Source organism: Aquarana catesbeiana, linkage group LG02, assembly GCF_042186555.1.
Source record: "Aquarana catesbeiana isolate 2022-GZ linkage group LG02, ASM4218655v1, whole genome shotgun sequence".
In the NCBI taxonomy this organism is placed as follows: Eukaryota; Metazoa; Chordata; class Amphibia; order Anura; family Ranidae; genus Aquarana; species Aquarana catesbeiana.
This window is the reverse complement of record NC_133325.1, coordinates 184354425-184368359: the sequence shown is the minus strand read 5'-3', so window position 1 is coordinate 184368359 and position 13935 is coordinate 184354425. Positions and strand designations below refer to the sequence as shown.

General features: G+C 44.2%; 1 protein-coding gene across 1 annotated transcript in view; it reads left to right on the top strand.

Moving 5' to 3' along the window:
* The first annotated feature begins 1578 nt into the window (after positions 1–1578).
* The window catches only part of RDH5 (retinol dehydrogenase 5), a 99359-nt gene continuing 87002 nt past the window's right edge, over positions 1579–13935 (top strand). Inside the window, exon 1 of the mRNA XM_073614012.1 lies at positions 1579–1673. The gene's annotated coding sequence lies outside the window, so the exon portion shown is untranslated. The remainder of the gene's footprint in view (positions 1674–13935) is intronic.

Here is a 13935-nt window from a genome sequence, read left to right as displayed (position 1 = left end):
CAGTATCACCAGCAAAGTAGCTTCATTATAATCTCATTAAAGAAGATGAGAATGTATGCTGCATTTTGAGATTTCATCAATTGCCGCGTCACGAATGTTAATTCTAGATTACGAACGGTAGTTTACAAGACCAGACTCTTCTGTCGTTCCTTGATTCCAATCATGTGTGTTTGTACTTTCCACTTTTGTGTGACGATTTCTGTACTGACCATCCAAAAATCAGACATTGAGTTCACATCCGACAAAAATTTTATAGCCTGCACATCCAGCTTTTGTCTGACTAAGAAGTCAAATCGGCTGTCGAAAGCACCGTACTAACCAATCGAAAATCCGCAGACAGCTCGTCTTACGAATTTTCCCTTCTGATTTTCGTATCATGTGTACGAGGTCTTAAGCACCTATTGGCCAGTGTCTGGAGCAAACAGAACAATTGGATGGCCACAAAAAGGAAAATTAACATTTTTGTTTTCCCTTTTACCACATCAGGGCAGTTGTGAGAAAATTAAACAGTAGAGGTGGGAAGACTTCCAGGAAGGCTGAATTTGCAAGGTTCTTCACATCAGATAACACACATTTTATACCATCTTCAAACTGTCTCCTTTTTTGTTCACCTCCCCAAGAAGCTTGCTTGCTTTGTGTGTACAGCAGCTGGATAATAAGCTGAATGAAGCTAAGTATTCCAGCCCTAGAAAGAAGGCCAAAGATAGAGGAGGCCTCTGTATGTCACCTCCACAGAACTATGGAGCTATCAGAAAGGGCGGTGGGAGCTGGGTCACATTAATATACGCAGCAATAATTGGCAGACAATTGCTCATTATTTTCTCCAGAATGCTAAAGAAATGGGACTACAAACCCAGATCAGCCATGCCCCATCCTACACTGCACAGATCTGTATTAAAAATAGGACAGGATTTGTGATATAATTAGACAAGCTTCATACATACCGTATATCATAATTTGTATGGGTGGTATTATTTTCTTTAGTGAATTCAGAACATATTACATCAAATATGGATTGTTATAATTAAGACATGACCTGAATTAGCATGTACGGATTAGTGAACTGATGCCAGAATATTTTATTTTATCGTGCAGCATTTTACTAGAGGCCTAAACAATGGACGACATTCATGAAACGCCACCGAGAAAAGTTGGAAATTTTGAGTATAATTTTGACACTGAAACCCAGTGCACGGTAAGGTCAACCTCTTGAAACCTCGTGAAACAAGTCAGATTAATTCAGGCTTTCATCAGGATAGAGGCCATTTATCAGCAGGACAGGAGGCAGCTCTTGAATGAATGTTACCAGTATCAAAAGCAGATACAGAAAAGCAATTGCTGTTGAGACACTTATCAAAATGTTGTAACCATACTTATTGGATCCTGTCATAGTGATAACTCTATCCAATTACGCTTGCCACTAAACCTCTAATAAATGACCGTTCAATATAAAAATAATTCTTCCTGCATCTTGTAGAAGGCTGCCATTGCACAGAAAATTCCTTCTCTATGAAGTCAGCTTCACAGACAGTTTACACAGCAGTCTTTGTTACCATGGTTATGTCAATAACGCTGAACAGTTATTGATCTGCTGGGCTTGGTCTTCAGTTTCTGCTGGACTAAGTCTTCAGTGTCTAATGTCCGATACCTTTGAGAATCCAGGACTCTACAAGGTAATTCTATTTATTACTAGCTATTTATTACTAGCTTATTTTGATTGTTGATTCTGTAGCATACATGTGAGGTTCCCAAACCCTTGTCAGTGGTTTAGGCTTTGCCAATGTACATAGCTTCCAAATGTTCCTCATTTCCCCCACCATTATAGCCTTTGCCATTTACAGAAATTCCTGCCTCTTGTTATTCATCAGTTGTCCATAATTTTGGTCTGATGTGTAAACCTCCATGAAAAAAATGACCATGCAGCTACCAAAAGTGTAACACTACATTAAAACTTTCATCCAGCTCCTAAATTGTTTAATTTGCTGTTTTTTAAAGTCAGTATGCAGGAAAAGTTGTAGTGAAAAAGCACTTAGGGTTTAATCAATAATTTCTGTGCATTCTTAATTAATTGGGTATGTTCCTTGATTACACATTTTGTGCTAAAAGGTTTCCCTCTCATCTGAAAAAGTTGAAAGGTGTACATGTATTTGTCCCATTTCTACAAGTTACTGTACATGTTCCAGCTACCTTTAAGGTGGCAGCTATATTACCCCACTTTTGTTCCTCTTGGACCCAAAGGGCAGATCCATATTATGCCTTTGCTGCACTGCTTTTAATCAAGAGAATGGCCACTGCAGAAAACAAAAGTGAACGTTTTGACATATGGTTGAGTTGCTATGATTCCTAGTGTTTAGCAGGCGTCATTGGGATGACTTTGTTCTCTCACAGAACAGGTTGCCAGACTATAGACAAAACTTATCAATTTCAATTTCCAAAATGCACACAGTTCTAATTTCCATCCCCAAATTATCCATCTACAAGACCAGGCCTTCAAAAAAATATTCATTCAACTTGAATATACACTTGTTGATGTATGTTGAACCAAGCCTTTATAAAAGTATGCAAAGTTAATAGAAATAAAGGGAGAACCCCATCCTACAATGACGGACTATAGCGGCCACAAAGAAGAGACATATTAAGTAAAAACAAAGTATTTTATTTTAAAGACAATAAAAGATTTGAGTGATACCCCAACAGGAGAAGTGAGTATATAAAATGTACAAATAACAAAATGGACATATACAGATTAAATGAACATGGTCCATACAGTGGTATGATATGATGTTGTCTGTGCGGTCTTTTGGTTTGTGGTGGTTTGGATGAGGCCCAAGTCTATTCTTCTTATTTTTTAGAAGTATGCAGCACAGGGTGATCTATTTATACAATAGGGAGCGATAGGAGTATTTGAACAATTTTCCAGTTAGGAGTACTAAAGAACTAATGGATTACATTAGGCCAAAATGTTGTACAGTTTAAACAGTATAAATAAGACCATATGGCAGTTCTTGTCAATTTACAGGTACTTTTATTGTAGCACTCTCTGCATCCAGGTCTATCACCAGTGTTGTCCTTGCATACTTCAGAAAAAACTGCTGTATGGTATTCCTAAAACTGGCCGTTTGTAGGGTGATCTCATCTTTCTCAAATGAACATTCTGGCTTGTGGCAGTTCAGTTTTAAGTATTGGCTATGGACTATTCGTTGATATCAGACAATCATCCTACCACTACCTCTGAGGCCTGATTGTGGTGCTGGCTGACAGGGATACACATTTTTCATTCTCATCCAGGACCAATTCCCCAATTATCTAAAGCTGAATGCCAGTGAAAGGAAAATTGCTCTTTTGCGGTAGCACTGCCCCCACCCTTCAGGGGTTGAATGCTTCTTTATGTCTAGGGCTGCAAAAAGCAATTTTACATACCCTTCCTCCATGCTGTAAGACTGGTACCCACATTTTATTCCTTTCTATGCTCTGGCGGCCACAGGTCCTCTGACGTTATAAAGCCCAATGCAAAGCCCATTGGGAAACATAATGTTTTATAGAGACCGTATCACTCATTTATAAAGTCTGTGTAATGACTTCCTGATACCAAATGTTACATTATTTCAGTATTTTTACAATTTCATCATACAATACAAACACAATCAAGTGAATCCAATCTAGTTTATGTAGCCGTTTAATCTCTGAAATTAAAGTGCTTGTTACCCCAACATTTTATATTCCTGATATGTGTCTGCTGTACCATGTACTTGTATGAAAAAGTATCCTGTTCTCTTTGTATTGCTTCCTTTGTGTGAAATCCCTGGTGTTCCTACCAGTCCCTCTGCTTTCCTTTTAAAAACTGACCACAGTAAGCACGAGAGTACACCATGGCTAGTTCTCTAGCTATGCCGGGAACTCAGCCTGCTCTCCTCCAATGATCAAACTTGTTCTGACACACCCCCTCTGCACAGCCATTCACTGGGAAGCTCAGTGTGCTGCTGCTGCTGCTTCTCCTTCCCCCGGCTCTTATGCAGCTGAGAACAGAGAGAATGTGATTACTTATAAAAAGGGAAAAAAGGTATTTATATGTAGCAGAATCTCTGACCTCTTCCAATCTAATGCGAACCTTCAAGGCCAAAGACATCCTTCAATATGTGGTGGGTTGTGAGGCATAGTGGGTGCAAAGGTGGTAAAAGTCATTGGGCACCAGACACTTCTTGGATGTAAAAGAGGCTCCGAGACTTCAACAGGAGGACAGCCGTACATGGAAAAGCCCCAGCAAGGTACCACTTCTGCATGTGCAGGATTGCTGTCTCCTATGGCAACAGTACTTAAACAGTTCCTAACTCAAAGTAACAGTTCTCTCAGCTGTACTACAACTTCTCCTTGTTGTTCTTCAGCCCCTTGAGCTCCTGGTCTCTCACTGGACCCTCTGATTCACTGACTCTGAATCCCGTGAGCTCCTCAAGGCTTTTGCGGTGGTATCTCCCTCAAGCGTCACCTACGCTTCCCTGCTGGGTCACTTGCTTGGCACTTCGGATACCTTCAATCTTCACCCCTGCTGACCAGCTCGGTCCCTAGCTTGGCACACAAGGCTGCTCTGCAAGCGTCACCTCCGCTGGTTGGGTCCCTGACTTGATCACCGTTTGAAGTTTCCCGATTCTCCACCGTGCCTGTTCGGTGAGAATACTGCTCCGGTACTTGCTTCAGTTACTCACTGTGGTCCCTGGTAAAGGTGATTGGTCCCTTAGTGGCGACAGCTTTCCTTCTACCTCCGACCACGACAGGTTCTCCGGCCGGCAGAACAGTCACTTTTGGATGGACTGAAAGATGCAGGCCCAACCCTGCACTGCCCTCTTACTTCTGGATAGGCCCTCACACAGCCTGGCAGCCTGATGACCCCCGGTATAGGTCCATCCTCCGGCCTAGCAGACGGCAGTCTGGGTGGCACACAAGAACCTGATCACCAGGCCAAGGAATTCAACTAAATCCCTGCCCATTGGATGAGATACCCCATATACCCATAACTTGACCTTGAGTTGTCCTTCTCAATCTAATACCTCCAAGTGCCTGACCACCTGGTGGTAGAAGAGGAAAGTACAACCAGAGAGAAGTTAACGGATCCCTAGTAATTAAACTACAGTAGCTAATCCTGACAAGGAATTTGGCGAGGAGCTCCCTGACTAAACCCGTACCACATGAATAAACATTATCATCAACATAAAATAGTCACGTATGACATTTAGATATCAAAAATAATTATTTACATTTCAAGGCAATAAGGCAATACTTAGCATATAATAAAAATGCGAGTTCGAGGTACGGGAGATTTCTTTCCTTGGCTTCATCATTTCCACAGAGGGAATTTCGATGGACCCGCAAAAGGTTACCTCCATCCTGGATTGGTCTATCCGACAGATAAAAAGAGTGTGCAAAGATTTGTGGGCTTTACAAATTTCTATAGAAAATTCATTAAGGGATTTTCTTCCATCTTTTGTCCCATCACTCAACTCACAAAGTCACATACCCGGTTCCAATGGACTGTTGAAGCACAAATGGCTTTTGACAAGCTGAAGCTCCTTTTTACCTCTGCCCCAATCCTGCGACACCCTTATCCATAATTACCTTATATCCTTGAAGTTGATGCTTCTGAGAATGCTGTGGGAGCAATTTTGTCTCACAGATCAGGAACAAAATCGCTAATGCATCCTGTAGGCTTTTTCTCAAGAAAGCTAAAGCCTGCCAAAAAAAACTATGATGTTGGAGATTGTGAGCTTCTGGCTATTAAATCGGCTCTGGAGGAATGGTGCTATCTGCTGGAAAGGTGCAATGCATCCTATTTTGACCTTTACAGATCATAAAAACTTAGAATATCTTAGAACAGCCAAAAGACTGCGGCCTCGACAGGCCAGATGGGCACTGTTTTTCTCTAGGTTCCTGTTTCACATCACGTTCCGCCCCAGGTCTAAGAATGTCAAGCCAAATGCCAAATGGATGTTTTCAGAAGTGGAGGGGGCTCCCCCACAAGACACCATTTTGTCTGCACAAAACTTTTTACTTCTGCAGACAAACCTCATGACCCGGATCAGGCCTCAGGGAGCGAATTTGCAAAATAAAGATGGACTTTTTTGGTTTCAAGACAAAGTTTTTGTGCCTGAAAGTCATCGTCTGCCGGTCCTCAGATTATGTCACAACCATCCATTTGCAGGAAATTTTGGATCCCAAAAGACTATAGAGCTGTTACAACAAACTTTTTGGTGGCCGAAATGGAGGTCTGACTATGAAAGTTATGTTAAGGCCTGCACTATCTGCATATGTAATAAGAGCAACAGGAATAAATCTTGGGGACTGTTAAGGCCACTTCCTGTACCAAAAAGACCATGGGAAATGATCTCAATGAAATTTATTGTTGAACTACCAGTATCGAAAGACTTCACCTCCATCTTTGTGATCGTTGATAGATTATCCAAGATGGAGCATTTTGTTCCTATGAAAGGGGAGGCCTTCAGCGCAACAAACAGCCAATACATTTATCAAGGAGGTAGTGAGACTTCATGGCGTTCTAGCCAGTATTGTATCCAATCGGGGGGGTGCAGTTTACATCAAAATTATGGAGAGAGCTTTGCTAGTCTCTACAAATTGAACTGTGCTTTTAGTCGGCCTATCATCCACAGACTAATGGACAAACTGAGCATACCAACCAGACATTAGAGCAATACCTCAGATGCTTTTCTTCCTTTTCACATGATCATTGGGCACATTTGCTACCTCTGGCTGAGTTTGCCTATAATAATTCCATGCATAGTGCCACAAATCAAGCTCAATTTTTTGCTAACTATGGATTCTTTCCTTCCTTTCTTCCTGACACAGTTCCTGACTTACCTGTACCAGCAATTCAGGATAAAGTTAAGTTCTTTCTGTATAACAACAAGAAATTTCAAGCTGCTGTGGCTAAAGCTCAGGACAACAAGAAGAAGATCTTCGACAGAAGGAGAAAGGGGGATTTACTCCTTAACCCAGGAGACAAGGTCTGGTTGTCACCTGTAAACCTAAAACTGCCATATCCATCAAAGAAACTAGGGCCTAAATATATTGGTCCCTTTTCAATTAGGAGAAGGAGCAGCATATGAACTTTCCTTAAATGATTCTTACAAGATTCACCCCGTGTTCAATGTGTCATTGCTAAAACCTACCGTACCTGACCCTTTCCCAGATCGGGATCCAGGACCTCCAGCACCAATTGTAATCGATGGGTCTGAGGACAATGAAGTAGAAACTATCTTGGACTGTAGAAAGAGACAAGTACTCACGCATGTTCACACTAATGTGCACCTTAGTGTGAACATGCGTGAGTACTTGGCGCCCTCTTGCCTATTTAAACTGGCTCCATAGACCAGAAGATTGCTGAGTGGTCGTCAGCTTCTACCATCTGTGACCTGATCCTGTGCTTGTTCCTGTATATACCCGGCCTGTTTGACTCTGCTTGTTCCTGGTTCCTGATACCTGATTGCTGACCCAGCTTGTGACTCGACTCTGCCTTCTGCCTACTGTTCCGGTACCTTCTCTGCTCACTTGATACCGACTCTGGCCTGCCCTGACTCCTTTCTGGATCAGATTCTGTACCTCCGTTGCTTGGTCGTTACTGACTTCTGCCTGCCTGAACACCCGAGACCCTGAATTCACCTGCTCTCCAGCTTGGCTGCCGTTTGCTGTCCTGCACCTGCCGCTGTGTACCTGCATCTGCCAGTCCACCAGTCTGCCTACTGTTCCGCACCTCTTGGTGTGTATCCGTATCAGCCAGTCCACCATCCTGCTCGCTGCTTGGCACGAGCAAGTATCTTTTCTCCAGGATCTCCTACCAGGCACCCATGCCACTCCGTGCCCTGTTATATCCTGTCATCACCTTCAGGAGAAACAGGACAGGAGGTGTAAGGGGAAGGTAAAATGGCTTGTTTTACAAGGTGATCGTATAGAATCACTTTAATGGAAAATTATTACTTTAGTCCTGATATAAGCATCCATTACAGTGCAGAAGTAAATGGCAACTTCCAACTGCTCTAGATGCATCTAGCATGAAGGATAAATAATCCATGTATTATGGGGGTACTGGTGATAGTGGAGTGGAGTAATTGTAGTGCTAAGCTTGAAACTATTAAAATAAATGTCCCAAAAAATTATAATAGATAACAAAAGCCCACCATCTTGATGTGACTTCAAACACCAGTACAAGGTATGTGATCTCTCTTAGATCTTCCATACCTCAGCAGTCCCGCTTTGCCACCCCTCCACCCCCCCGCGGTCGGTAGGTCGGTCGCAACCGCCCCATTGCTCTATCGTCGGCCCATCCAGCCCCACACTTACCCCATCTAGGTTGCGGGCAGGGCTTCCACCTTGTCGGCATCACCCAGCGTCTCCTCCTCCTCCTTGGCTTTACAGCGGCTTCCCCTGCGTCTTCTCCTCCTCAGCGGCCAATACGATTGCTTCTCCTCTCGGCCAATCGGGTCCACTTCCTGATTGGCCGAGAGGAGAATCAGGAAGACAATAGTGAATATTAATTCGCTATTGTCACACAAGTGGGTAGGCTCAGGGCGTAGTGCTCTGTGCCCCGAGCTCACCCTTTTTTGAAGCCAAATAGAGCTTCTAAAATAAAAATACCCCATTGAAATCCATGCGTCTGGCGACTTGCATGTAGATTAGAGGCCGGACGCATGGATTAGGGGGGCGGCACCCCTGCACCCCGTATGGATGGGCTGCCATTGCCCACAGTGACACCAGTGCTCCCCACCACGTGACAATTCAATCTGCTCACCTTCACAGTTTGACCTCTTACCCTAAAGTGAGGTCAAATAGTGCTTTTTCACCTTTGCTCAGGGCTGATACATGGATATAGAATGAATCCCTTGTTCGATGTCATATGCAGCTCAAACCTGCATCACATATGTAAGAAAAAAGTAACCTTTAGTGCTCACTGTATTTTATAAATCATAAAAGCAATGGGTATAAAAACACTCACAAAGATAAAAGCTTAAAGAGGAACTGCAGTCTGCTCACAAAATTTATAATAAAAACATTTTGAAGCTTCCCTCCAACCACTTTTATATATTATTTTATATATACTGTGATTCTGTACTTGCCAAATATGCTGCAGAAATCTCCCTCCACCGAGTCTGGCTGCAACCATTTTAACTGTGGGCAGCTGCAGCTGCTGCCTGTTCACTTCCTGGATTTACACAGACACACAGAGGCACACCTCCAGCTCTGCAGCCCCGTGGCTCTCATTGGACCTCTTATGACTCATCCCCCCTCCCTTCCTGGCAAACTCTCACGAGAGTGAGGGAGAGCTGTGCATGATGTCATAAGCCTAGGCTTTTTACGAGACAAGAAACAGGAAGTGGGCTGTATAAGGTATTTAATGACAGAAAAAAAAATGTTTTACTATCCAAAGTTAAAACAACAAGGGCAGAAGATTTAATAGATGGAAAGATGAAAAAATGACAGAAGGTCCGCTTTAAGAACATGCATATTGCAATGCTTGATAATAGACACTAGTGGTTTACATGTACCAGTCTCACAGCTCAGCAATCCCAAAATAACAGTGTGGTGATGTTATTATTAGTGGCTCTGCCCCTATACACGTTGCGTATGCTGGGCCGGACTGCTACTGAGCCTGCCTTCTGAATTATAGGACGCACAGTCAGTACAGGAAACAAACCACATCATATATTCTTGCAGACAGCATACAACCATGCTAACCATTAGAAATTGAACGTAAACAGCAGAGGAGAAGCTGCAAAAAATGCAGAGTATCCAGGAAGTTGTGGAAAGACATGGCCAGTAGACAGGCTACATGAAAATAAAATTTTCAAGTAAGCTTATTTTGGATTGTAAAAAATAACTATTGTTTGTATTGTTATGACAAAGCTGACGTTATAAAATTAAAGTGTATGCTGTGACTATAGATCTTTTTTGACAGTATGGATAGAAGGTGCCCACTTTTTCATTTAAAATGGCGGACCTCACAAGTTTGCTTGGGGTACATGGATAGAAACACTTGGACTAGCACCTTTAGACCTTAAATTCAAAATGTTATTGCATTAAAGCCTATGTTCCACTAAAATAAAAAACATAAAAATCAACACAAGATCAACACATAACATACAGTTAGGCCCCATGTACATGGGACGCTCCTAAACGTACATTCAGAGGCAGTTGGACGCTTTTTTCAACTGCCCCTGAACTCATTCAATGTTATCCTATGTGACCATGTACACAGTCTCATTTATTGCCGATCTTAGGCAGTTGCGTTTAACAGTGTTTCTTTGAAAGCAAAAAAATTGGTTCAGATGCCGAAGATTTCCACGTTTCAGACGCCAAATGCTTATAAACGAAAACGTGGCTTAACGCCGGTACCGCGTTTAGTCGCATTTTCGTTTATAAGCGTTTTTAAAGGTGCCCTATTTTTTTTTTTTACATTAAAAATCTCAAAAATGATGGCAAATGATAAAAAACCATTAAAAAAATATTTAAAAAAATTGTAATTGCTTCCAATGATTCATAGACCATTTATGAGCCCTTGATCCAATCCAATACACCACTAGTATTGCTGTTATCCGAAGTATAATTGGAATTTGACCCATATGTTGTTAGATTTGAACAAGCAACTTATGGCAGGTGACATGATGTGGCAAGTGGACAATCTGCAACCTGTGGCAGGTGACATGGCAGGTGAACAATCCACAACTTGTGGCAGGTGACGTGGCAAATGACAATCCGCAACTTGTGGCAGGTGACATGGCAAATGACAATCCGCAACTTGTGGCAGGTGACATGGCAGGTGGATAATCCACAACTTGTGGCAGGTGACGTAGCAGGTGGACAATCCACAACTTGTGGCTGGCAGGTGATATGGTAAATGACAATCCCCAACTTATTACAGGTGACGTGGCAAGTGGACAATCCACAACTTGTGGCAGGTGATGTGACAAATGACAATCTGCAATTTGTGGCAGGTGACGTGGCAAGTGCCCAATCCGCAACTTGAGGCAGGTGACGTGGCAAATTACAATCCGCAACTTGTGGCAGGTCACATGGCAAATGACAATCTGCAACTTGTGGCAGGTGACGTGGCAAGTGACAATCCGCATCATGTGGCAGGTGACGTGGCAAGTGGACAATCCGCAACTTGTGGCAGGTGATGTGGCAAGTGGACAATCCACAACTTGTGGCAGGTGACGTGGCAAATGACAATCCGCAACTTGTGGCAGGTGACGTGGCAAGTTGACAATCTTCAACTTTTAGCAGGTGACGTGGCAAATGACAATCCGCAGCTTGTTGCAGGTGACGTGGCAAGTGACAATCCGCAACATGTGGCAGGTGACGTGGCAAGTGGACAATCTTCAACTTTTAGCAGGTGACGTGGCAAATGACAATCCACAACTTGTGGCAGGTGACGTGGTAAATGACAATCCACAACTTGTGGCAGGTGACGTGGCAAGTGGACAATCCGCAACTTGTGGCAGGTGACGTGGCAAATAGCAATCCACAACTTGTGGCAGGTGACGTGACAAGCGGACAACCCGCAACTTGTGGCAGGTGACGTGGCATATGACAATCCGCAACATGTGGCAGGTGACGTGGCAAGTGGACAATCTGCAACTTGTGGTAGGTGACGTGGCAAATGACAATCTGCAACTTGTGGCAGGTGACATGGCAAGTGGACAATCCACAACTTGTGGCAGGTGACGTGGCAAGTGGACAATCCACAACTTGTGGCAGGTGATGTGGCAAATGACAATCCACAACTTGTGTCAGGTGATGTGGCAAGTGGACAATCCGCAACTTGTGGCAGGTGACATGGGCAATGACAATCTGCAACTTATGGCAGGTGACGTGGCAAGTGGACAATCCGCAACTTGTGGCCGATGTTGTGGCAAATGACAATCCGCAACTTGTAGCAGGTGACATGGCAAGTGGACAATCCGCAACTTGTGGCAGGTGACGTGGCAAAAGGACAATCCACAACTTGTGGCAGGTGACGTGGCAAGTGGACAATCCACAACTTGTGACAGATGACGTGGCAAATGACAAACTGCAACTTGTGGCAGGTGACGTGGCAAGTGACAATCCACAACATGTGGCAGGTGACGTGGCAAGTGGACAATCCGCAACTTGTGGCAGGTGACATGGCAAATGACAATCTGCAACTTGTGGAAGGTGATGTGGCAAGTGGACAATCCACAACTTGTGGCAGGTGACATGGCAAGTGGACAATCCACAATTCGTGGAAGGTGACATGGCAAATGACAATCCACAACTTGTGGCAGGTGATGCGGCAAGTGGACAATCTGCAACTTGTGGCAGGTGACGTGGCAAATGACAATCCGTAACTTGTGGCACGTGACATGGCAAGTGTACAATCCGCAACTTGTGGCAGGTGACGTGGCAAATGACAATCCGTAACTTGTGGCAGGTGATGTGGCAAGTGGACAATCCACAACTTTTGGCAGGTGATGTGGCAAGTGGACAATCCACAGCTTGTGGCAGGTGACGTGGCAAATGACAATCTGCAGCTTATGGCAGGTGACATGACAAGTGGACAATCTGCAACTTGTGGCAGGTGACATGGCAAATGACAATCCACAACTTGTGGCAGGTGATGGGGCAAGTGGACAATCTGCAACTTGTGGCAGGTGACGTGGCAAATGACAATTTGCAACTTGTGGCAGGTGACATGGCAAGTGACAATCCGCAACATTTGGCAGGTGACATGGCAAGTGGACAATCCGCAACTTGTGGCAGGTGATGTGGCAAATGACCATATGCAACTTGTGGCAAGTGGACAATCCACAACTTGTGGCAGGTGACGTGACAAGTGGACAATCCACAACTTGTGGCAGGTGATGTGGCAAATGACAATCTGCAACTTGTGGCAGGTGACGTGGCAAGTAGACAATCCACAACTTGTGGCAGATGACGTGGCAAGTGGACAATCCACAACTTGTGGCAGGTGATGTGGCAAATGACAATCCACAACTTGTGGCAGGTGATGTGGCAAGTGGACAATCCACAACTTGTGGCAGGTGACATGGCAAATGACAATCTGCAACTTGTGGCAGGTGACGTGGCAAGTGACAATCCACAACATGTGGCAGGTTAAGTGGCAAGTGGACAATCTGCAACTTGTGGCAGGTGACGTGGCAAGTGGACAATCCACAACTTGTGACAGATGATGTGGCAAATGACAATCTGCAACATGTGGCAGGTGACGTGGCAAGTGACAATCCACAACATGTGGCAGGTGACGTGGCAAGTGGACAATCTGCAACTTGTGGCAGGTGACGTGGCAAGTGGACAATCCACAACTTGTGACAGATGACGTGGCAAATGACAATCTGCAACTTGTGGCAGGTGACGTGGCAAGTGACAATCCACAACTTGTGGTAGGTGACATGGCAAAAGACAATCTGCAACTTGTGGCAGGTGATGTGGCAAGTGGACAATCCACAACTTGTGGCAGGTGACATGGCAAGTGGACAATCCACAACTCGTGGCAGGTGACGTGGCAAATGACAATCCACAACTTGTGGCAGGTGATGCGGCAAGTGGACATCTGCAACTTGTGGCAGGTGACATGGCAAATGACAATCCGTAACTTGTGGCAGGTGACATGGCAAGTGTACAATCCGCAACTTGTGGCAGGTGACGTGGCAAGTGACAATCCGCAACTTGTGGCAGGTGACATGGCAAAAGACAATCTGCAACTTGTGGCAGGTGATGTGGCAAGTGGACAATCCACAACTTGTGGCAGGTGACATGGCAAGTGGACAATCCACAACTCGTGGCAGGTGACATGGCAAATGACAATCCACAACTTGTGGCAGGTGATGCGGCAAGTGGACAATCTGCAACTTGTGGCAGGTGACGTGGCAAATGACAATCCGTAACTTGTGGCAG